This window comes from Python bivittatus, unplaced genomic scaffold, assembly GCF_059951505.1.
Source record: "Python bivittatus isolate LINGU-HERP-01145 unplaced genomic scaffold, Pbiv_v1 ctg000410_np1212, whole genome shotgun sequence".
In the NCBI taxonomy this organism is placed as follows: Eukaryota; Metazoa; Chordata; class Lepidosauria; order Squamata; family Pythonidae; genus Python; species Python bivittatus.
Window position 1 is genome coordinate 7,218,076 of NW_028277067.1, and position 25,536 is coordinate 7,243,611.

At 37.3% G+C, this 25,536-nt stretch overlaps 1 protein-coding gene across 1 annotated transcript in view; it reads left to right on the forward strand.

Annotated features, from left to right (window-relative positions):
* The window catches only part of JUP (junction plakoglobin), a 53,510-nt gene continuing 27,974 nt past the window's right edge, over window positions 1-25,536 (forward strand). The window contains exon 1 of the mRNA XM_007428049.4: window positions 1-145. The gene's annotated coding sequence lies outside the window, so the exon portion shown is untranslated. The remainder of the gene's footprint in view (window positions 146-25,536) is intronic.

The window sequence follows — 25,536 nt, forward strand, 5'->3', positions numbered from 1 at the left end:
CTGGGGGCGCGGCCTGTGTCCATGGGGACCAGGGCTGGGCTCTGCCAAGCTCGCTGTTCACCCCCATTGTTCGCTGGAGCGAGTCACTCGGAGCGGGGCGGAGTGGAGAGAGAGGCAAGCGAGGCGGTGGCGACGGGGCCGGCAGGTGGGTCTGGAGGGGGAGGGTCAGGGAAGGGACCCCCGGGCGGGCCCTGAGAGGTCGCTTTGGGAGGCGTGCGGCGGCAGCAGCAAGGGGTGTGTTTTCTCTGGGGAAGTGGGCTGGGAAGGCAGTCCCGAATGAAGCAGTACGCCTAGAGGGGAATTGCGAGGGAAGACCCCTCCGCTTGAAGGAAGCTTTGGGCGCTGCCCCACAGCAATAAAGTGACATGCAGGGGAAAAACTGGATTCGTGCTAGGAAAGGGGCGAGTTGAGCTCCACGTCCAAAACTTATCTGCCCCCCTTTCCACCATATGTCGAGGGGGGTGGTTAAATCCTGCTTTTTCTCTTGGTGGAAAGTGGAGCCCCGTGATGTGGGTTGGGAGAAATGGAGGGATGGGTGGAAAGGAAGCGGTCGTGAAGGGGGGGGGGGGTAGGAAACAGCAGTGGCTGCGTGAAATTCAGTGGGGATTTCTCTGGAATCTGAAGGGAAATGCGGGAACTTCGTGTGAGACGACGTGGTAAGGAGGCCTGCTGGATAAGCGGAGGGTAACTTGATAGGATGGGGCTGCGAATCATCTGAAGATTCGCTAATTGGAGGAGGAGGTTTGTCCTTCTAAGATTTGGGGAGCTGCTCTTCGGTCCGAGGTGGTTTTGAAATGGTGGGAGGGTGGAGTAGGAAGCTCATGCCAGTTGAGGCAGTTTTCAGATGAGCCCGGACAAAGCTGAAGGAAACAAGACTTCGGCCCAAGGGAATAGGGAGAAGGTGCTGGAAATGAGCTGTAGTGTTGTAGTACCCAGTAATAGTAGGACTGGGTAGCGCAAGGACAATTTGAAGCGGAAAGGTGCAGGATAAGGTTGAGCAGGGCATTGCAGAGGAAACCTTGGAGGTGAGGTTTTTCAGTGATGTTTGTGATGGTCATATACACTCCAGGAATTGTTGAGAGAAGTTGAGCAGGGCAAGGCTTTGTAGAGTAAGGTTAAGAGAATGGAGAAACGAAGGCAGTAGAGGAGGCCATTCTGATTAATGGAGGAGAAAGAATACTTGGGGGGAATTTGGCATCCATCTCAAAAGATTTCTAGTTGTCAGCTGTTCTGTTTCAAGGTCAGTGTTTTAAAAGATGTCATATGTTTTGACCCATATCAGATATTGGGGGTAGAGGAACTGAAACCCTATCAGTTGGTTTGGATCAGCTTATGGATTCACTTTTCCTAACACCTACTAAAAAAACCCCCTATTTTTGAGGGGTTGCGTATGTCTGCTCTTTTGTTTAGTTTTGAATTTAGAAGAATCTGTTTTCATTAAATTGTGGATCTTTCTGCACATATTAAAAGATAGCTAAAATAGTTAATATGGGTTAATTATGGATAAATAGCACTACCCCTCTTTAGCATTGACAGGAGAAAGCATTGTATATAAATGCTGGTTCATAGAAAAGTATGTTGTATGCTCACTTAAGTGACTGGTTTGTGAACAAAGGGTGGCATACTTGGCTCTTTCATACTTTGATTTCCGAAGTGTGCTGATTAAATTTGGCTCTTGTTTTTTCAGCTTGAGCTATTGTATTTAGAAGTTTCACAATCCAGTTTGTCTCTCCCAGACACACCCTTCAGTCTGTGTTGTCCCAGAAGTGAATTGTTCATTATCCTTCAGCCATTTTAATAGTTCTCTGTTAAAAAAAAATTGTCACCTCCTAAAGTGTAAATGAGAATGGAATGAAGATAATGGCAAATGGGATTTCAAGTGTATTTGTATGCACTGAATTTCTCTTTAATCTGCAGATGCGTTCTTAGATGTTTAGTTGTTCAGGTTATTGTTGTTACTATTGCTCACTTGGTATAAATGAAGTAAAAATAAAACTGATATATTTCCTGATTTTGGCTGATGTGTATAGACATATAAGGAGTCTCTATTCCTTTAAAAGTTGTTTTTTAAGGAATGTCTACCCACTTCACCAAAAATAAATGTAATTAAAAAAAAAAACCTTTGCTAGTCTCTCCGCAAAATCTTTTAATTGACTTACAGTGATTGTTTAGAAGTGCATTGTTTATTATGATGATACATATCGTATGTTAAAATAGTTAATTGCAGAGTACTTTTTGTTGCATTCAGTATGCATATTTGTGATAACTCAGCACCCAACACAACAAACTCTCTTACAAGTTAACTGGGTTCTGTGGCTTGGAACAAACCTGAAGATGCTCCTTATGGGCAACATGGGGCTGGGGAGAGAAAGGCAATGAGTTCTTATTGCTGTGGAAATTTGTATTGCCAATTAAAATGCAAGGGAAGTTACAAGGAATAGTCATACTGAATTAGTCATTGCAACTTGATTTACACTGTATCACTACAAACTCAGAAGAATAAGCTAATTCTTGAAATTTTCTCTGTTTCTGGAGGCTGGACCTGATTATGTTTGCATTACTTTTATGTCTTATAAGTTTATTAAGAAAGAACTCTAGCTTTTCAATAACCACATCACTATTATGGGAGGAGACACAGTTTTAAGAGTATGAACCTATCTCTTCTCATACTATCCCATTTGTAGATACTCTAAACAACATGGTTTTTGTAGCTGATGGAATTGTGGATTATTGCACATTTAACGTGTTCATTAGTAATAGTTAAAGTCTTAACATGTTTGGTTTCTGAAGCAGCTCTATTATTACTTCATAAAAGATCCAGAATGCCAGACATTTTGCTGCTTTGTGTAGTGAGTGAGTCATATGGGAATCTTGGTGAATTTCACAAGAGGGGGCTGGTATTCTGAGGAAGGAAAACTGTCTCTTATGTTTGCATTTTGTCATGTCTCTTCCATTTCCCTCCTTCCCAGCCTCTATCTTCAGTTTAATAGCAACTTTTCTTTTTTTATATGATGAGTAGTAATTTTGTGGAAGTAGGAAGCACAACTTTGTGCTTAGAAAAAAGGAAGTGGAACACTTGAAGCTAAGATTTTCTCTTGTTGGTTCTGCAGTGGAAGTCTGAATGACCTTGGAAGAAACCACTCTGTTCTGCTAGGATGATTACTTTTAGGTTATAAATGTGCAATAAAAGCTAAACATTAAAAGGAAATTATATTTTGTGGGTGCAAAAATGAAACCTTATTTTAAATAAATTATGCCAAACCAGCAGTTATATGAGTTTTCTTTTTCCATATATGAATTTTTATTGCCACTGTGGAATCCTTGCTAAAATGAAGATTGGAAATCTTCAAAGAGCCCTTTGAGTAGGACTGAGGAATATGGAAATTAGTCTCACTTTTACCCAGTAGCTGTGGACAAGAAGTTGTATATTTTTTCTGTTTTTCCAGAGGACTTTATTTACTATTTTTCTGTTTGCCCTCATATAGTATGTCAGAAGTGCTCTTGTTAATGACACAAAATTGTATGGAACAAATACCTAAAGTTAAGATCCATTCTTTATGCTTCTGATGCCCTGATTTTATGCATGGAGGTCTTCACTATATGCAGCTGAGAAGCTCTGTCTTTCTGAGGAACTGCAGGTGAAGCATGTTCTCTCCATTCTGGAGGCTACAGAAAGAGAGCTGGTGGACTGCACTGTTTGTATCCCTGCCTTAGGAAGCTTGAGTGGAGAAGTCTGTAAATATGGATTCTGATTGCTACCTAAATGCATGGGTGTATAACTCAACTTGAAGCTTGCTTTTTAGCTTGCTCACATATCATGGCTGTTTTTTTTAAAATAAAAACTTCTTTCATAAAAAAAATAAAATAGCTTCTTCCAAATATTTTCTTGCAAGTCATTATTTTTTCATTTGATATGCATGTTTAGCCATTCTTTGCTTGGAAGAAGCTGGTGAATTTGAGTTGGGGATTCTTTTCTTTTTCAGCTGCCTTTTAATCGTAGCAAAGGGTGAGGCAAAAGGTGTTCTAGTTACATTAACCAAATGATTCGCTTAATTAATCAGCCTTGCAGCATAGATGAAAGGATAAGTGTGGGGAGTTGGCCTGGGAAAGAAGCTGCTTCCAAAAAGGTGCTGGAAAAAAAAAAAGAGCAAGTGAGAGATCCAGTTCTGATGGAAAATCAGTATAATAAAATGTGTATGGGCATGTATATGCAAGCATTACATTGTACCTTCTTCTATAAACTAAGTACTCTATATCTTAAATGTGACTCCAAGATCAGGCCCAGCTAGTACATAAAAATATTTGCTTATATTTAAGTTCCGCCTAGAGTGCTATAATTATATTTAGTTCAGAATGGGAAAGAAACTTGGGTGGGTTCTTCCTGCTGTTCCTTTTCTTCTTCCTTGAATGTTCCATCTGGTGTCACTAAATTAGATTGTTTGCCTGAGCACTAGTCTTTCTCCCTTTTTTGTCCTTGTCCACCACCTTTTATTACCTATTTGAAGGCTGTCCCTCAGCTCGTTAGAGCTTTAAGAGGAAGGTGAAAAAAATGTGGTAAAATGCATAGTGTCAAACCTGGGTGTGTGTGCTGTGTTTCTAAGACAGATCAACGAACCAGCTTATGGTTTTGGTCGTGGAGAGTTTTTGTACCTTGTGAATGTTCCAGAATTGAGATTCTAGAGTTCTCATTTATGAGCCTTTATTTCAGTTTGATTTTTTTGCAGAAAAAAGATTACAGAGATTACATTATGATTCTGATGGGATTTGCTTGAATACATCTTTACTCAATTTAGAATTAGTTAATCAGTTAAGTTTTTTTCTGTAACCAAAAAACTGCCAGAAGTTAGAGGTGCCCTTGCTAAATTATTTTTATGTGTATAAGAAAACTTTAATGTTCCTGTTAATTCCTGTTGCTTCCATTCATACCAGAAGTTCTCAGATCATTCACATATGAGCAGATTAACTTTTATTGTATTCAGGAAAGTATACTTAAAATAACTTAAACTTGCTGCTTGCTGGGTTTTTGTTTTAGTTTTCTTGAGAAGACTATGAACCAGAACTAGATTAGCATTCAAAATAAGTATGATTATCTAAATTTGTTGGATGAAATGGAGAAGATGAAGTTCTGTAGGTATAACTATAAAAGCTTTGTTTCCCAAGGTGAGGATTTCTTAATGCACATTGCCCCTGCTATTTCTCTTGAAGTAATAATGGTGGAAGCAATTCTTATTCTAAGTTCCAGAAATAGATTGAATTGGTTTTGAAGGAATAGTCAATAATAGCCTTCCCCAGTGTGAGTGGCATTCAGACATATGCAGTTCAATTTTCAGAATTCTCCAGCCAGCATAGCATTATTGATTATTATGAATGTTGAAATCCACATGTGGAAAGGGCACTTAACTTGGGGAAAGCTGGTCTGTAGATAGCAAGCTGTGTATCTGAAATAATTCTAAGTAATCTAGCTGAAATGGGAGATACTCCTGTCTTAGAGTAAACATTATTTAGAATGCATTTCTCCAAATCAACTGAGGAAGGTTCATATCAGTTATACTTGGGACTGAAATTTAGAGGAACAGCTATCCATGTGGATGGGATAGGTCTCTGGTGGCAAGAAAGATGTTGGTAACTGAGAGGTAGTATGAAGTAATGCCAAAGCTTTCATTACCTAGGATGAAAGTTGATGCTCTTAAAACATCTGCCAGCAGCTGATTCTTCCATTTATGCTATCTGCACTGGAATCATATCATTAAAATTTGTTTCCTGAAGTTTTAGTGACACACATCCTTATTCGGTTGTCAAGCCTAACATCAAGGGTATATTATTGGTTTAATCAAAAAGATGCTCATCATTAACACACATCTTGTAACCTATCTGAATGGGTTAAAATTGGGCTGAGAATTTTCAGTTGGAACACACAGATTTGTCAGCAAATACTTGAAAGATACAGCAAATTAATAAATTAGGTTCAGTTATACAAGTCCAAACTTGATATCAGCTTCTAAATTAAGAGAATATTAGATTTTCTTTCATCAATTTTTGTATGTAACTTTCTGAAGGGTTACTACCATGGTAATTTTCAGTTCTTCTATTATTCAGTATTAACATATGTTCCCTCTCTATCTCTCTCTTTGGTGTTCTTTTTCTATGTCCCTGAGTAGCAAGTTCTCTCAGGAAGATTTGAATATGTACTTGTCTTAGACAAAAAGTCCCAAGTTGTCCTGTTTCACTGGATTTCAGTAGGTAGGTTAAAAAGCAGCCTTGAGGCAAATACGCAAAAGCTGTAGGACTGGAACTAGGCCTAACCCTTACAGGTGCTGTCCTTAATGAGACTTTTTGCCATTTGGCTTCAAAAGCTGCCTGAGCAGCATTCAGAGATTGGGAAAGACATAAACATCTCTCTGACATTCAGCTGACAGTTCTATAAAGGTTAAACCTTTTGTTAGTCTCGTGTATTTAACTTTAATTGTTACAGGTATCTATATAGAGGATATTGAGTAAAATATTAAGCCCTTTCCCCAAATAGCCACATAAATCACTTTGTTTAGCAAACCTGAACACAATCCCTGAACTGAGACACATGGTATATCTAGAGCTATGGCCTTGATGCTCACAGTTCTGTTCAGGAAGGCAAAATGAAGAGGATCTCTCATGTTTTAAAATGCATGTATTAAAACCAGTGGTACATACATAAATAGATAGGTTTAACAATGGATGAAACGAAAGCTTTCAGCCAGTCTCATTCTTTAGTGATATTTATCAAAGTCGGTCATAAAAGCTCCAACGACTCAATTAAGCTGTCCCTGGAAATGTGGACCCTGTAATTCCTCAATTTGGAAAGCTTCCAGACAGTGTCATGAAAAATCAATTTCCCTAAAATTTGGCTTAAATGAACTTGGATGCTTTTCTTTTCTAGGAAATGTAATAACGCTTTTTAGTCTAGTGATTGGTTCATCAGGTGTAAGAGATGGCAGATTTCCTACCAAGCAAGGGGTCTAAAAATAGTGGGTCTTTATAGTAAAAGTTAATTTTCAGTAGAAGAGAATATCTGTAGCTCAGGGTTGAACTGTAGAGTTCTTGGTACTGTCTGAGATTGGTTGTTTGCTTGCAAACATTTCATTACCCAGCTAGGTAACATCAGTGCGAGTTTGTTAAGTATGGCAATCAAGGGCTTTATCTGTTTTTACAAATATTTGGAAGCCCCAAAACTTTGTGGCAATGCTGCAGAGTAGCTATTTCTAAATAATTGTTATAGTTCATCTTTCATGAAGAGTATGTCCATAGTTATAGGCCACTACTAAGAGACATGTTAGTTAAATGTGATAATCAAATACATTCTCTTAAAATAATTAGAATTAGAGTGTGAAGATTGAAATTCATTTGTTGAAATTCTAAAATTTTGGAGTTGAAGTTTCTGGCTTTTCAAGACTCATGTCTTCAAGGTAATCTTATTTTGAATTTAATAAATCTAATTTGACAGAATAACTGCCAGGGATTAGGATTTGTCAGAAACATCCTTTAATAATAATCTGTTAGACAATGGAATAGATGTTTGTTCCATTTCTGTTATTATGCAGAACATTTTAATGTTGCTCTTGTGATACAGTAGTATAAAGTTGCTGTCCTTAGATGCTAAGGAAGGAGCCTAGTAATTATTAGGCACCCTAGAGGAAGGGATATTTAAAGGATCTGGTTAGTAGTATTATCATTTCAAATACAATATGGCAAACATACTTTTCAAAACAAAAGGCATGTTGAGAGAAGCTAGGAACTACACTTCAATAGAATCCTGCATGTAAATCTTTCAAGTTATTAATGCTGAAATTACAATGGTAGAACAAGAAAATATAATACTATAAAAGACTTGTATTGAAAAGCAATATTTCAACAATAGTGGCCTGATGCTGAAGTGGTTTCAGAATATGTACTTAGTCTTCAACAAATGTTTGGCCCATCAGCAGTTTTTATTATGAGAATAGACATTATACCTTGTTATTCTCATTCACAGCTCAGGAATAGAGAATGTGAGCACCTTTGGATAAAAACTAAGTAGGTCTACCTATATAGCCATATGTTAGATTAACCTTCGCTAATCTGATTCCTTCCGATATATTGAGTATTAGTTTACATTTTTGGACCATTTTTTAAAAATGCTTAGGTGCTTTCATCTGATTGGAAGAATGAATATCTTTATAAATTAGGACATTGGGTGACCTAAAAATGTTTGTCATGCTCTGGGAGCTGGATCATGTGCATTCTGGATAATTTTTTTCCAGATAAAGCCCCCTTCTCCCTGCCTCAGATTTTAGTTTCACTGTAATATTTCAACAGGTCTTGCTAAACTGCATAGAAAGATCAAACTTGCTCAGATCAGATTCCAAAGATACATCATGCTTGGCTATAAAAAAAGTAAAGTAAAGGAACAGGTAATATTTCTACCTTTAAATAGCTACAGTGGGAAACTAAAAAAAATATTGTCTTCCCTCAACAAGTAGCCATAAAATTAGATGTAATATTTCTGGAACTTTTGAAACCATAGGGGCTTGAGTTGAAATGAGTTTTTTTCTGTGTTTTTCTTGGAGGAAAAGAAGAGAATTTGGGGCTGAAATACATGCAGTATTTTTATACGATACTTTATTGACCTTAGATTCCCTTTGCTAAAAGAAAACACCTAATTGCATGAATTATTTTAATCTTACCCCTTTTTTTCAGAGGATGGGACAGAACAAACAATTTTTTTCCTGATTCTTTTTTTCTGTTTTTCTTACAAGCCTTCCCATCTTTAGCCATTAACAATGCTCAGTATAGACTGCTGTTATCAGCAGCCATGTTTGGAAAGCCAAATAAGCCATCTGCCAGAAATCTCAAGGGTATCTCCAGATATACATGTGCTTGTATTTATATTTACATATGTGTAATGTTTTCTTATATGTAGGGTTCACTTCCCGTTATATAACTAGATTTGGAAATGTCAGTGGTTCCATCAAGCTACTTTGTATCGTGTTGAATATAGAGGAGGAAAAATCATGTAATTAAAAACAGAATGCAGTACTGTACTTTGTTTTGCTTTCTCTTCTGTTTTTAAAGATTTCTTAAAAGCATGTCCTTATAATTCTAAAAAAACCTATTTGTTTAAAGCAGGGATGGGGAACCTGAAGTGGTTCAGATGTTGCTGAATTCGAACTCCCAGCAACTTTCATCATTGATCAGGCTAGCCATGGCTGCTTAATGTTGTAGTTTACTGGGATGTTTTCTGTTCCTTATTTACTGACTTTGCGAACAGAAGCAGCTAAGGATTAATTTATGGAGCCAACTCTTTTCACATCATACCCCTGTTTGTAGACTGTCTCCTTGCACCACTTAATCCTACTACTTTTCCCCAGTATTTCATTAACTGGAGGAGGGTGCCTGACATATTTAGATTTACCCCAAGGCTAGACTGACTAATATCCTCCTTGTGTCATTTGATATGACTGTGTTCATGCACAGCACCAAATTGAGCTTTTAACCACAGTAGTCAAAGTGGTAAGCAAGCTTTTTTGGCCTTGAAGCAGCAATATATATTTTAAAATGATTTTAGCCTCCAAGAGCTACAGGTGGTTTGTGTGATAATGTGGCTAGGCAACCATTTTTTACTGGTTTTTCCCTCTTTGGGAGTTGTGGGAAGGTTTAAAGGTTTGGGTTTTAAATGACAAAACATTTCAGTGGCATAATTTGAGGATGGTCTGAGGACCATAAAACAGGAACAGAGGACCTATGAGTTACACACCTGTGCTAAGCCAGAACAACCCATATTTTGCAATGCATGTGAACCAGTTGCTTGAAAATTAGGTGCATTTTGCTTGTGGCATCTTCATTGTATATGATATGGGCTTATGGTGGCTGTGTACGTGTTGTTCAGATGAGCTTCTCTGAGACAAGTGCCTTGATCATGCTACTTTGGTCATGGCTTCTTTTCCATTGGTTTCTTACACTATATACCATCCTATAATAAAAATCATTATATTTAAGTTTCATATAGGCAGTTGCCTAATGTTTTAAATTTAAACACCATTAAGCACAATTTAAACCTTGGGATTTGAAATCTAGATTTTTTTTGGTTTTAAAAAGAGAGCAACTTCACAAAGAGTTGGAAGCAGTATCAGGATCTGGGGATTTCATAAGTTGTTTGGAAGGCATATAATGCCATAATGATTGAGCTGCCTGCTGTGTATCTTGTATCATGTTGTTTGTAACTTATAGTAGGGAACAACACACTTTCGTAGCCCTTCAGTTCACATTCATGGTTGAGATGGTATGTATCAGTCCTATAAACCTTTCTACTGCTTCAATGGCTTCATGCAGTGAGTAGCATTCTGTGAACTGTTATGCTGTCTCTTTGTTGAAACATTTACAGCATGCAGAATGCAGAAGTGTTTGAGGCTTGTCGGCTGTGTTTACTCGAACAGCTGGATCACCTCTTTGTCCTCCTTCAGTTGTAATGTGGCAAGTTTCATTTGCAGAAGTCCAAGTTAAGGAGAGGAGTTAGCCTTGGCCATGATGATAGAATCACAGAATGTAAGAGAAGGGATGTTGGAAAATCACTGGGTTCAACCCCTGCCCAGGGCAGGAAGGTGAACTGGTGTTTTGGATTCCTAATGTGTTTTTAGCTCATTCAAGATAAATTCAAGATAGGACAGAAGAAATAAATTCATTTTTAAACTAGTGGCTGTTAGTGCATCTCTTTGTTCACAAGAACATTATCAGAATAGAACTCCTTTTGTTTGGTCATGCCTTTTTGTTTCTTCTTCCACATATACAGTGAGAACATGATGCTTGTCTGAAGAGAAGTGGGGTAGCCTATCAATGTGTGATCTTCCCTGCAGGAACAGGAAGGTATAAGGAGAGGTTTACCAAGTATATAGAAGTAATGCTGTCCTTCTCTCTAAGAAGACTTCCAAAATTCTTAATGAGTGTTGACTCAGACTCAGACATTATAATTTTTGAAAGTAAACTGCAATGCTTTTTATTTAGAATCAACACACAGAATTGGAGAGTCACTGTCTCCTGCTATCTAACCAGTCCTTTAATTTGGATTAGCATTTTGTTTGGATGTTATTCAGCTAACCATTTCAAGAATAACTTGTTCAACCATTTGTAATATTAGTAATTAACCTGGGTGTGTTGTTGTTCTAGGGATTCCCCCCTCCCCCCTTTTAGGCAAGCTAGTTGGGGATTAGATTTTTAAAGTGTGGAAGTTCAGCATACACTTCATAACATGCGGATTTGCTTCTTGTGAAAGCATCTTGTAAACAAACTGCAGGCTCCAGCTGTTCTTTCTCCTTCTCTGATGGTTCCTTTCCCCCAAGATATAAATGTTCCCAGGCACATTCATGCATGTTCAAATACATCTTTTTTTAAAGGTTTGCTGTAATTTTAGCAACAAAAACATTTGCAGTGAGATATAGCTGAAATCTCCAGCTGAAAAGCAAATTCAGCTGGTTTGCAAAGGTTTACTGGTTTCTCCTGGTAGCCTAGAAGGAAGAGAAAGCTATGCATTGTACTCCACTGGGATGGCATAAATACACAAATACAAATCTTCATCTCATCCACAGACCTAGTAGACTCTAGTAACCTGTGGTTGAGAATTTTGTGAAATTAAGGCTGCATTTCTTTTGTTTATGCTCATATTAAAGACCTAGTCCCATAGACCTCAGCAGGACTCCCCCCCCCCCAAATTAAGTAGATTGAATTGCCTGAAAATGTCCAGCACTCTTCTGTGTGCAAGATAAAATAAAGCAATTATTCTTTGAATTTTTGTTTTGTTTTCTATTAATAAATTCCAACAACTAGGATCCAGCTTCAACTAATGCATAGATTTTGGGAAGTCAGTTGTTAGTTATGGTCCAAACATTGAAACCATTCTTGCTTCATATGTTGAAATCATTTTAAGATTGTATATTGCTGTAATGGGGAATGAAAAAATATGATTAAAGATGGATCTGATCACTATAGATAATTAGGATTGTTTTTTGGTTAGGAAATTTTGGTTATATATGTAATTTATACTTGGTTCCAACTTGAAGACTTGAGAAGTAACAAAACCTATCATGGCAATGAACCTGGAAAAGAATCTAAGCACATACTCAGCTGCAGTTTGTTTTACTGATTTTCTAAGGAAACTTCAGATGACAGTCATCTGTTTAGCACTGAGGGCTAATTACTTTCCTCAGAATAACACCCTGGTTTTGTCTGAGATAATCTGACAAATAACACCCCCTTCCCCATCTTTTGGGGTAATATATATATCATGAAATGGCTCTGCTGGTGGAAAAAATGAAACACATTAGGAGGTGCCAAGATGTTCTAATTAGATAAAGGTTTGAAAGATCTGATTTAAATCTACCATCTTTGATTGGGCCGTGTACCCCCCCCCATCCATGAGCCTGTAGGCGTTTCGTGATACTGTACTTCAGTTGTTTCATTTTTAAATACCTTTCAGTGCAAAAGGCAGAAGGAGGTATTTTAAAAGTTCAAACTCTGACGTACAGACCCAATTGTATACAAACATGTGGGCATCAGTTAACTAGCACTGTGTTGCAATTATGCTCTCTACTCCAATGCAAAGAATTAATTTTAAGGCTCTGTTGCTACGTATCAGCCAAGACACCTGGGTTCTAGCCATGCAAATCTCCTGACATTTGACAGCCTTTTGGTATACTTTACACTTGAACGACCCAGACTCAGCTATCTGTGAAGATTTGAAAGCTCACTTTCTCATTGTACTTTTCTGTGGAGAGTTTGGATGTGAGTTACTCTTAACAACAATAGAACTGACTTTACTTAAGGCCAAGAACCCTAGCGATACCATGACCATATTTTGGAAAAAGGCAAGCACCTGAGAATGTGCAGGAAGAAGACTGAAATTGTCCAGGTATAAAAATAGTGAGCAAAATGGATCCTGTGTTACAACTTGAAGAGAGCTCTTCCAATCTGAAAGATGATTTCTGTGTTGGACAGAATATTAGTTGAAAAATTGGTTCATATTGTAAACCCACAAAAAAGTACTGCAACATTATTTTGTACTGGCTTGTTGGTGCTCTGCAAAATATACAAATATCTCTATAAAAGTTTACAGTAGAGAACAAGATTGGGAAGGCATAAATGTGAACAAATATCACTATAATTCATTATTGTTAGCGTTTGCCTGAGGTTAGCTGCAGCCCTTCAGGGTAGAGGTAGAACTAATGAAAGGGGTGGTACCATGGAGACATATTAGAAAGGGAGGAAAAAGGACAAAATGGACAGTGAGGGGATAAAAAAGTGATGGAAACAAGTTTTGAAGAAAAGAAACAAGGACTTTGTAAACAAGTGTTAGAATTCAGTATAAATGTTTGGGACGCTTGTCACATGATCAAGGAAGCGTAGTAATATGATTGACTATCTGTTTGCTTTAGGCCATACTTGATAAGCTGCATCCCTTCAGTTGGCCTTTCTATTATTTTGCATGCCTTTTTTGTAAATCATAGTGGTGGAATTCTGCCCTTGGTTACTTTGCTTTTCAATCTTTTATGATGAACTCTTTCCTTAGTAGCAACATTTCTGAGCAGAGTAAGCTTGGCTGTAGCTATATTAGCTATGTGCTTCAGTGCCTTTAAGCCAGCAGCAAACTTGAGAAACAAACAAATTGTAGCAGTACTGTTGTATGTTGAGTTTTCCTCCAACAGGGATATACAGTGAGATGGAGTTTAATAGAATACAGTATAGTAGCTATCCTGGTAATTGTACAAAATTAGATTTAGTGCTCTCTGCATGTGTGAGGCGTTAGCAAAAGCAACACTTAATTTATAATTTGTTATAAAATTAAATAATTAAAGGTAATTAAACATTTATCAGCAAATTCCTGGTTTGCTACAGAGAACCTTCCAACACACTATCATCCACTTGCTTCCATATGTTCCTTAGAAAGATTGTAGCCCTGGATCTGCACTTAATCTGTCTTTTGTCAGCACCTTTTTTTGAGTTGTGTTGGATACCACATAGATTCACATGTAAACTGCTTCCATTCACTCTTAATATCCCTCTCAAGATGTTGCAATCAAACTAATTTTAATTTGATAAAAGAGAATTTATTAAATACACATTTTAGCATGTTTATTTAATATAAATGAATGTATGAATTTTAATTGAACATACGTATAACATAATTTGGCTCCACCTACTACAGTACTTAGGTTCTTAGTATAGCACTGAAAGTCCAGATGTAGCCTTCCCCCCCAAAATTGCATCTCAGTTTTGATGGCTTAGTCCACTGAATGTAGAATATTGGACTGGAAACCCGGTGGATGTAATATTCTGTCTGGCTCAATTATAAATTAATGAGTCTCCGCATTTTTGTTGTACTCCATTTTTTAGATTCCCAAAAATTGCATGCTAATACCAGAGTTTATTTGGTTATAAAGGCTTTGAGGATTTGTAAAAATAACCTCCTGATTCCTGATCTACTGTACTTTCTTTCCTGATCCTAATTCTTTATAGCTGTAGATGTAGCTGTATAGCTACATTCCAGGTAGATTTGCACTATAGTAAAGCTCATTATTTCAATGAATTGGGGTGTGATAATATTAAACAGAGATTTTGATCCTGACCACAAATATCCATATATTGCTTTCACATTACTGTAAACAGTTGTGCTTCAGTTATTCAAATGTTGTTCAGTTATTCAAAAGAGACAGAATAGTTGGTGAGGAGGTAGTCACTAAGCTTTCTCAATTAGGACATATGCTTTTTGAGTATAACAACTGAGATTTTGTAGAAGCTAAATTGAATCAGTAGATTCAGCATTTCTATAGCAAAGTACCAGTGTGGAATGCAACCGGCCAAGTTCCTAATTCATTCTGATATGGCTCCTTTTGTCTATACAATACTTGCAGATGATTAGAAGAGATGTCCAATTCATTTGCAATTTTCATATATTCAGTATTTGTGTTTTTCTGTCAAAGTAGCCAAGATGCCTGAATAATAAGGGTTCTGATGATAATGACTTCATTGTTCTATTATAACATACATTATATATGGGACCAATGGAAATGGGCAGATGTCTACACACTCCTCTGCACTCATGGACATTCTTCCATTCAAAGCATATTGGATAATGGCATTAGGCAGATTAAAGAATTCTCCTTCATCATCTGTAAATAGAGAAGGCCTCCAGAGCTTCATGTTAGGCTAAGAGTACTGCAGTTAATCACAAAACTCCATCTGGATTTAAACTGAAGAGTTTTGTTAAATAAATAAACAGTCTTTTAAGAACACAAAAACTGTGTGCAGTACATTTTTAGCCTTAGGTGTGCTTTGTGCTATTTCTGTCAAGCAAAAAACAAAACCCCACAACATACTCTTCATGCAAGACTGTAGTGTTGGTGATCTTGTCTTTCTTACTTTGTTCTGTTCTGTGGTGCTTGAGGTCAGGAAACACAAAGGCAGAGTCATGCAACAGAAGATTAAGGTCAAATCACAGGAACAATAGCAAATCAGTCCAAAGGATAAAGAACAAAGGTAGTCTTAAGTTCAACAACAAAGGCCAAAATTTAAACAGCAGTACTGGGGTATAAGCAAGAAATATAATCTAGGAGGTCCACGGTTTCAGTCATGTATCAATATAACAAGAAATGGACAACCAGGATGCAGCATTTTTCTTCCAGATCCAGATCTTCCAGATCTTTCCTTTTGAGGAGCCTTTCTTGCAGCCAAAGATTATAATGTGTCTCAGCTTTATAACTCAAATCAAATCAAATTTTATTATAGTCAAAGACCAGCATAGAGCTTTATAACTCATAGCTTTATAATTCTGAATCAACAGGATCTCTGTTTCTGCTGGGACCTCTGTAAATCCTGGATTCCACAGCTCTGCTTCATCTTTGGTTAAGGATTCTAGAGTTGCCATAATATTCTTTCCCTTTTTAATAATTTTGTAATTATATGGGGAACAGCATTAGCAACTTAGCATATGTCCCATGCTTTATAGGTTTACTGAAGCGACGGGTTTGTGTGATGCTAGCTTCTTAAAAAACTTAACAAGAGTAACTGCTAGCTTTTTTTTTTTAATCTGTTCAATCATGTCCGATTCTCAGAGACTGCCTGGACAAGTCCCTGCAGTTTTCTTGGCAAGGTTTTTCAGAAGTGGTTTGCCATTGCCTCCTTCCTAGGGCTGAGAGAAAGTGACTGGCCCAAGATCACCCAGTGCTCTTTGTGCCTAGGCAGGACTAGAACTCATAGTCTCCCAGTTTCTAGCCTGATGCTTTAACCACTGCACCAAACTGGCTCTGTAACAGCTAGCATAGTAATCACTAAAGTCCACAGGAGAGGTGAGATTTGAACAAAGTTCTCATGGGGTGATATTGAGCAAGGCAAAATCTTTCAATTCCCTTCTTTTCTGCAGAACAACAATAACATTGATCTTCTGTACAGCATTACAAGAATTATCAATGTGTGCAAAACACTTTTGTGCTTAAGAGGCATAAAAATGTATATTGGCAGTACATTTTAATATTGCAATAACACAATAATGGAGAACTTTAGTTTTATGCCTTTTGTAGCTTGCCCATCTCCCTTTCCCTTCCCTTTGTTTCCTTTACCAGTGTTTCCTTGTACAAAGTTGGAGGTAGAATATAATTTATTTACTAAATTTATTCTGTATGCATATATTTAAATTACAGAACTTGAATTTTTAAGATTCACATTTTGGACTTAACCATTCTCAACAGAGTATGTGGCTTCGGATGAAAGCAAGAGAAATGAACGCAAGCTGATTCGTTTGCATGGCTTTGTGTCCTAACTTAATTTCTACTTCCAACCAAATTACATCTGGAAAGTTCAAGTGCTTCACAAGAAATTAAAAGCAACACCCATCAGCGCCTGGCCTGTCGCAGCAAGTTAATAATTTGTCACTACGGCCTATCCCACATGTCTTGCTGATTACTGTGAGGTTGTGTAAAAGGACCAAAGGTTCTTTTTCTTTTACTAGCTTGTAGAAAGGAGTTAGAACTCTTCACTCTATAATACCCAAATACAGAATTAACTCATGCATTCCTGAAATGGCAGTTGCTTGGACAGGTGCAATGCTGCTCTCAGGCAGTGAGACTCCTGAGGCATATTTCATGGGAGTGGGATGTTCACTCCTTGTGCTGATGCAACCTGCACATGTGTTTCCTATTTATATCATCCCAAGCCCTCCCTGTAAGGCAACAGTGAGGAAGGAAGGCATCTGAAGCAGCCCTGCTCAAAACTATCTTCAGGGCCTGCCAACACTTTTAGGGTGCAGGAAATGAATTTCATGGTTGGCCGTTTAATTGTGCGGTCACATTGGAATAAAATCACCTTGACTCTGATGTGGTGCTAAAGTCCTCTTCAGCAGAACTTACATCACCTGCAATCACGTGTAACAAAACTGTCTATTATTTTGATGCTGTCTTTTGGAAAATAAGCTTTCAAAGCAGAAATTTTTAGGGGAAGTGCTTAATTCTTACTTGGTATAGTGGTTAAGGCACCAGCTAGAAACCAGGAGGTTGTGAGTTCTAGTTACACTGTGAGTTCTAGTTCTAGGCACAAAGCTATCTGGGTGACCTTGGGCCAGTCGCTTTCTCTCACCCATAAGAAGGCAATGGCAGACCACTTCTGAAAATCTTGCCAAGAAAACTACAGGGACTTGTCCATGCAATTGCCAGGAATCAACACTTACTTGAAGGTGTACATACACACAACCCCCCACCAACCTTTAATTCTTACCATAATGTGATTGTTTTTCCTTATTTGCTGTCATAAAAATATGAGAGAGAGTGAATATGTATTTGAAAATTCAGACAGGAATTGTACGTAGTGAGAATGTGGCTGGCAGGGATAAAGCTAATTATTTCTTCTCTAATGAAAATCACTCCCCTCCATTTACCATTTTTTAAAACACCACTGTATGAGATCCTAATATATAATTTTAGGTCCCTAGCTATATAAAGATTGGATATTTGAAAAATTGTTCTGGTAAGAAAACAGTTCTCCCAGATCACTTGACCTTTCTGACTACTTGAAATAGGAAAGTAACTAACAAGGCTGAATAACTCTCAGCTGTTAATAATTTTTGCATGAGCTAATTTTTGAATGATTGAATTAAATTGATTAGTACTATCAATGGGAGCCTTGACTGACATATCTTTTGGTTGTAGTTACATGTGCATAGCTTGCCTTCTGCAAATAATTACTGAGATTCTGTTGCTTTTTCCCATCACTGTAAATACCTATTTTATTGTTATAAGTGATAGGAGAAAGCACCCAGGTTTTAGAATATTGCTTTGAGTTGGGTGAGATACCTAGATCTCTTTCTGTTTCATTCTCTTCCCTCCATCCCCACCCCCATTTTTCTCCTCCTGGAACCTTTTAATGTATGCTCAAAATTCTAATCTTGAATTCTTAAAATATGCTGCCTTCAATTAACAGTAAAATATTTTATATGCTTCTGGGAAAAATCTTTCAAGAGAACTTTGTAGCTAAAATGAACTATACAGATGTTTCATTTTGGCTAACGTATTACAGTTGATTTAATGTGTCTACATTTGCAGAGTTCTAGTCCTATGCCAGTTTTTAAATCCATTCTCTTTCTCGCTTGCTTGTTATTTTCATCTCACCATTAGTCTACTTTGTAAGGAACTACTTTCCTTCAATATTTATTTCCATTGTTTCCTGATAAAGAAAGGGGAAAGGAACTATTGGCTTTCTGGCACAAAATGGCACTCCAGCTAGTGATTGAAATGAACTGTCTGTAACTGAAGCAAGAGCCACTAATGATTTTGGAGACTGATCTCATGTGTATTAAAAAAAAATCTGTAGGGGTAGATGTTTAAGGGTCCAAAATCCATCAAAAGCGTATATAATGTCTTCAAACATCAACTTTGTAAAATAATACTTTATGGAGAGCTTAGAGTTCTTTGAGAAATATAGAAATAAACTTTGCAGTGAGCTTTTAGAAGTTGGAGAAATAATATTATATAGAAATATTGTGAAGCAACTACACAATTGCTGAAAAGTATAGGGTAAAGGAATTTCACTGTAGGTTTATATGCTAAAGCAGCCATTTGGCATCAGCAAAAGAACAAGAATATGGTTTATATTTATATAAGCATGCACAAGGTGTAGGACAGGGCAACCTACTTCTTAAATTTTAGTGGGTCATATTTTTCTGATTTCTTAGCCTAGATGCATGCTTGCCAATACTTTTTGTCTTTTGCTCTATTTCTTGGCCTAGAATTTCAAGACTAAGCCAAATGCTACAGCTTGTATCCTTTAGATAAAAATGAGCATGCAAATGCTGAAAGCAGCTATGCATTGCTAATTTCTTCAAGAAGCATAAAATGGTGCAGGGAAATGGCAAGTCCTGCACTATTGTGGAAGTGATGCTGTCCTGTTCCAAAAGAGCTATTTTTCCCTGGTGAAGATCTGGTATTCTTTGCCAAAAGAAGAGCTTCATCTGCTTTTGAGAGGCGTGCCATTGATTAAAACAACAATTAATTAAAAACAACCACTTTAGATGCTCTTCCTATCTTGTTCACAGGTGGTGGTTTAATTGTTGGTGACACCTTCCTACAAAAAGAGGAGGGCTGAGGGGCTCTGTGTTGTGTTCATCTGGCTTTCTTGCAGGCTGATAACTCCAAAATAAAAGCTGCCTTCTTCTGCAAAGTTAGTCCAGTAAAAGATAGAATGTGTTTTGTGGCTTCAGTGTATACTTGGAAAAATATCTCAAATGTTTCCCTAGAGTTTGACTTAAATGCAAGGCTGTATGGTTGATACACTGTGCTAGAATGAGTCAATTCTTTGTCAGGGAGTCCCAAACATGTAAACTGAAACTTGTGCTTGAATTTAGTTTGAGCTAAACTGCTTAATCAGCGTTGTTTGCTCAGTTTCAGAAGTTGATAAAGGTGAGTTGGTGAATGGTGAAGTTCAAGTTGGCAGAAGAGGAACATATGCAAGATAGTCTGGGACAGGAATCCAGTGGCTAATGGCTGTGTTGACTGGTATGATAGGTGTACTATAGTTCAGCACATCTGAAGAACACCAAGTTAGAGAAGGCTGAGTGTGGACGTTGTCTGCAGAAGGTACTCACAGGTTTGCCCATTGGAGCTTGAAATATAATCTTTTCACAATTTGGAACATTTATGAATAGCAGGATACTGATTTCAATAGAGGGAACTGTGGAAATGATGCATGCTTGTGATTTGGGGGGGTTGTTTTTTTCCACACAGCAAGCTCTCTCAGTATAGTACATCCTGTCAGAGCTGATCTGTTTTTGCAAACAAATTTCATTTTCTGGTTTTGGCTTGAGGTACAAGTGGCTCTTACATCAGGAGTGTCTCTAGCAAATCAAAAACCTAAAACCTTTTTCTGCATTCGGTATGCAATAGCACAAGGAATCCTAGTTTATGCCCTAATGAAATGTGCATGAAATAATAATAATAAAAATCTTGCCTGAAGTGTAATCCAGTTTATACAAATTATATTTTGATAAACACATAATAAATAGTTTACTAATGTATTTTGCTCTTCTCTAGTTCATTGTCCTTTCCTTAAGAGGGGAAGATGGCTGCATACATGCTTTTCAGCAAACCAGATGGGATATCCAAGAATTATAGCTGGTTGTATTCCAGCAACCACTTACATTAAACCAAACCATTATTTTCCTCATAAGTGACTCTCTGTAATAAAGGAAACCAGATCAGAAGCTAGGCAGATACTTTAGACATATTTTCATCCATAATTTTATATCTGAATTGCATTTAGTAATTACCCAATCCCTCAGATTAAGTCCTCGGTCAGAAAATGTTTATAAAAATTATATTGGATTGAAGATTGGAGGCTATTACTTCTCCATACGTATCTCAAGATTTGGAAGCCTTTCTTTTAACAACAAGCATTATTTATGCCATCAGTAGACTCAAGTGGTAAAACCTTTCCAGTACTCTGCTACTTCAAGATATAGATGTTTATGAGTGCCTGACAGTAGTAGTAGGTTTTCTTGCACACAATAGACAAACCAGAAAAAGAGATTGATTGATTGATTATGTGCCATCAAGTCAATGTCAGTTCTTAAAAACCACATTTGTGCCTCAAGAGAGAACTCTGGGGTGATTTTTTTCAATGATTCATTTGTTTGTTTTCTTGGCTGTTCATGGTATTCTCAGGAGTCTTATCCAATACCAAAATTCAAAAATGTCAATACCCTTCCTATCCTGCTTCTTCAGAGTCCAGCTTTCGCTTCCATAAAGTTTCACAGGAAATAACATTGCTTGTACTATTCTGATCACAATAGTGCAGGCAATGGTATTACCTGTGACACTCTGTGGAAGTGAAAGTTGGACTTCATAGCTGCTCTACAAGTGCTAGTCTGGCGTGTATTTCTTGACTGCTTGTTCCTTTACTATTGAAGAAAAAGCTTTCCTGATATTTTTCTCCTATTCTTGAATTCTTGTATTTTTACTCTGATGTTATCTAGAGCCATGTATAAAATTGGAGGAGGAAAGAGAAATTTTTATAAACCCTAGGAAAAGTCCTCTTGTGTTCATAAAGATTTCCCTTTCTTATGCCAATTTTATACCTGGCTCTAGAAAACATCAGAGTAAAAATGTATTTTTTTAAAACATTCTATTAGTGTTTAAAATTTCTGGCATGGTAGTATGCAATTCAGGTTTGAAAGATGTGTTTATTAACCTTTCACACCTGAACTGCGTGCTACCATGCCAGAAATTTTTTACTTTTTAATTTTCTGATCTTTCTTTAACAATTACTTTAGACATTGCTTATTGCAAAGAAATAAGAAATATGAGCCCTTCCAGTCCTTGGTGGTACATTGCAGTGTTTGAAAAAGACTACATCTTCCAAAAAGAGAAGGGCAGCTTTCAGAGGCAAGCGGGGGAAATTCTGAGTTGCACAGAGGAACTGGAAAGACTTGCAGAAGGTGGGAAGCTCAAAAACCACAATGGCTTCAGTGTAATAGAATTCAACGGAAGGGAGAGAATCCCAATGCACATGAGCCCACTGTTACCAACCCAGACATTTGGAAAAGAAAAATGCTATTTGTGACCACAAAACTAGCCAAACTACCTTTTAAAAATGAGCATTCCAGCAAAACTAGTACTGCCTCAGTCTGTACTATAATGACGCAACAGTGTTATCTCCATATTAAAAATGCTTAGTAATTTAACCACAACATACAAATAAATTGAGTGTCCTCTTTTAGTAACATCTTGGCATTCAGTGCCAAATATTTCAAAGGATTTGTTTCTCCAAATGGTTGGTGTGAAGACTGCTGGCTTGGAATGCCAATGCCACAGTATCTGTTCTAGTGACTGAAGTATCAAGCAGACTGAACACTCCTCCACAGGGACCTTACAAAATGGTGAGCACTTGGTGCATAAAGAACTTCCATAAAATTGTATGTTGGTGCTTGCTTTCTTTGACTTTTTAAAAGAATATTGTCAAATTAAGCCCAGGAGTACTTTTGAGTTTTCCTGATAGGGGAAAAATGCTTATTTCCTTCTACTGACAGAGATGTTGGCTTGACTGGACTTCCTTGACTTTTGAGTGGGAAGGAAGGTTGGGGCTTTATAAAAATCCTTCTGATTCTGAACTGATTTGACTGAAATCCCAGGCAAACAAATTCCACGCTTCTGTTTTCCACCTATTCTGAATTCTCCTCTCTCCCCCACCCCCCAGTTTTCCTCAAGAGAATTCTTAGGATAAAGCTTCAAGAAAGCAGTTTGGTATGTCTATGGTGGAAGGAGAATGGCAGTGAAAAGAGGAACAAAATAAATTATTCTATGAACCAGAATAGTCCCGCTCTAAATAGAGAAAACTTGTAATGAGATTATGCAGAGTCTATGTTCGTGTTGAGAATTTCATTGATACGCTCTTTGAGAGAGCTGCAAATTGAGCAAAGCAGACAGCTGTTAGAAGGGTCATGTCTTCTGGATGGTAAGGGAACAGGGTTTTTAATAGACTGGGAAAGGTAGTCTTTGGGGCTGACTTTAGCCTTGCATATCAGCCAGGGCGATGGATGTCCTTATTGTCTGTGTATTCTATTAAGGTTGAAGGGTCTTGATATCTAATGAACCATGTTAACAAGTTTAATTCCTTGTTCTCTAAAAAGGGACTCATAGCTAAAGGAGCTACTTTACAGATATAGTAATTATTTCACAGTATTTAGGCAAAGATGCAGAACTACACAAATATTGAGGGTTTATCAGGGCTTATGTTGGGACAGACATTAATAGGAAGCCTTTCTTCTGATCTCAGAAGTTGGAACAAGATGTAATGAGTTCAACATTTTTGAATTGCACAGGAGGATGTATTTTGATTAAACAACAAGAGCAGCTTCCTGATTGTAATAGTAACTTAACAATGGAATAAGTGTGGTGAAGAATATTGTGGAATCTCATTCATTTCAGGATGTTTTCAGATCTATTTTACAGATGGGGGTTGGACTAGATAGGTCCATTGCTCATTTTAAGTCATAGATTAACAAAATCACTCAAAGGCTCAACCTTACCCATTCATGATGTTAACTTACCAGTTATCTCACCCCAAGTCCCTTGTTAAATATTTTTCTTTCCAAGTGTGTCTTAAGTACTCTAGTTACATTGTAGTGGCAAGTGATTCTAAGGGTGATTTCTGAGTCATTTTTGCCACTGATTTGCAGGATGGCATTAGACATGCCACTGATTGTGTAACTTTAACCCCCCCATCTGCAGTAGGGTAATAGCAATACCAGCTGATCTTTAAAAGGGTGGATGTAAATATTGCTTTAAAAATATATACAAAATACTTTGAAAGCTTAAACTGCATTGTGAGTTTCATTAGTGCTTGTTCCTTTCTTTCTCACATAGTCTTATCTTTCATGCCAAAGAAATTCCTTGGGTTTTTGGCTTCTTGACTTGTCTCCACCCTGTCCTACTAAGACAAGGACCAACCCTGAAATATAAGAAATTGGTGGGAGAATAAGCTTTTATGAAATGCATAGTACCTTTCTCTGAATCATAGGTCTAACCATTTGGGGATATGCCTGGACTCTGCAGCTTGGAATGTGCTATCTAAATAAGTTTGATTGGTACTACTACCCTTAACAAATTTAATTAAGACAGAAATTACAGACAGAAAAAAAATTGGTTTTTGGTTGTTGATATCCATATTTATATGTAGTATCCCTACTCACTTGATGTGTGCATCTAAATCTTTTTGTCTGAAAGCCTTTTTGGTCTACTGAGCAAATATTTTTATCTCCTAGTATTTAAGAGCCTCTTTGCTAGAACTATTTCAGTACTTAACACCGAACACCAGACAGGCAAGCAAAAGATTTAACCTGCCTTTTGTTTGGATGGATTTCAAGGCCAGAACAGGGTATGGATTAAAACTGTATTATGCTATCATTCACTTTTCTAAAAATCTAATGATGCCTAGTTTAGTTAGTTATTGAGGGAAGGAGTGTTCAAAAATCCTTTTAATTATCTTTTCAATTTGCAGCCTCCCATTCTACTCACTTACCAAAAATGGAAACATCTTGATTCTCATTTTACAGAGGAATAAACTCTTTCTAGTAGAAATTCTCATCTTGCATGTTTGGATTTTGTGTCTCTCTGCGTGTTTCAAATAACAGAGATTCCTATAAATCAGTTTCTCAACCTTGGCAAATTTAAGTTGTGTGGACTTCACCTCCCAGAATTTCCCAGCATGCTGGCTGGGGACTTCTGGGAATTGATGTCCACACATCTTAATGTTGCTAAGGTTGAAAAACACTGCTATTAAATTACACAATTATGTGAAATATTAAAATAATACCCATGGCACTAGGCAGTCATAGACATTTTCAGCTCCAGCTTTCACAATGGACACATGCCCCTGTTCAATAAACTGCCCTTGTCAGCAGTGTTAAGTACAGCTATTATAGGAAAAGGATCTAGGTATTTGCCTTTTATGCTATACTAAGTTGATTTCTTAGAGCAGGATTGTGTTCCATGAGAAACTGGGAGGGGGGAAATTGCAGTCCATTTTCTATCACTGGAGTTTTGTCCCTTGATCAGGGGTTCCGGAAATTATTTTTTTAAATTAACAGGTTTTGCATCCTGAGACAGTTTGAAAACCTCCGTCTTTGAGGATGGAACCCTGTGAATAACAGGGTCATTATACGAAGAAGGAAAATATTTTAAGAAACCAATATAAATGTCAGAATGCATACATGGGACTGATCTAATGTAAAAAAGGGTAGATTGAGTGAGGGATTTCAAGACAGTGGAGATAACCCGTGCAGTGTAAAAAAGCTCAGCCAAACTGATGGAACTTGCCCTTTCGATACATCCAAAAATTGTAATTGCTTTCTTAAAACATGATCATATATAAAAATTGTACTGAAGAAATAAAACTGTTAGAATGGGTCTGTGCTAGCAAACATATGAAGTTATAGGCATTCATTTTGGAATATCATTTCTATCCAGCAATTTCCATGATAAAGTCTTTTTGCAGCCTACC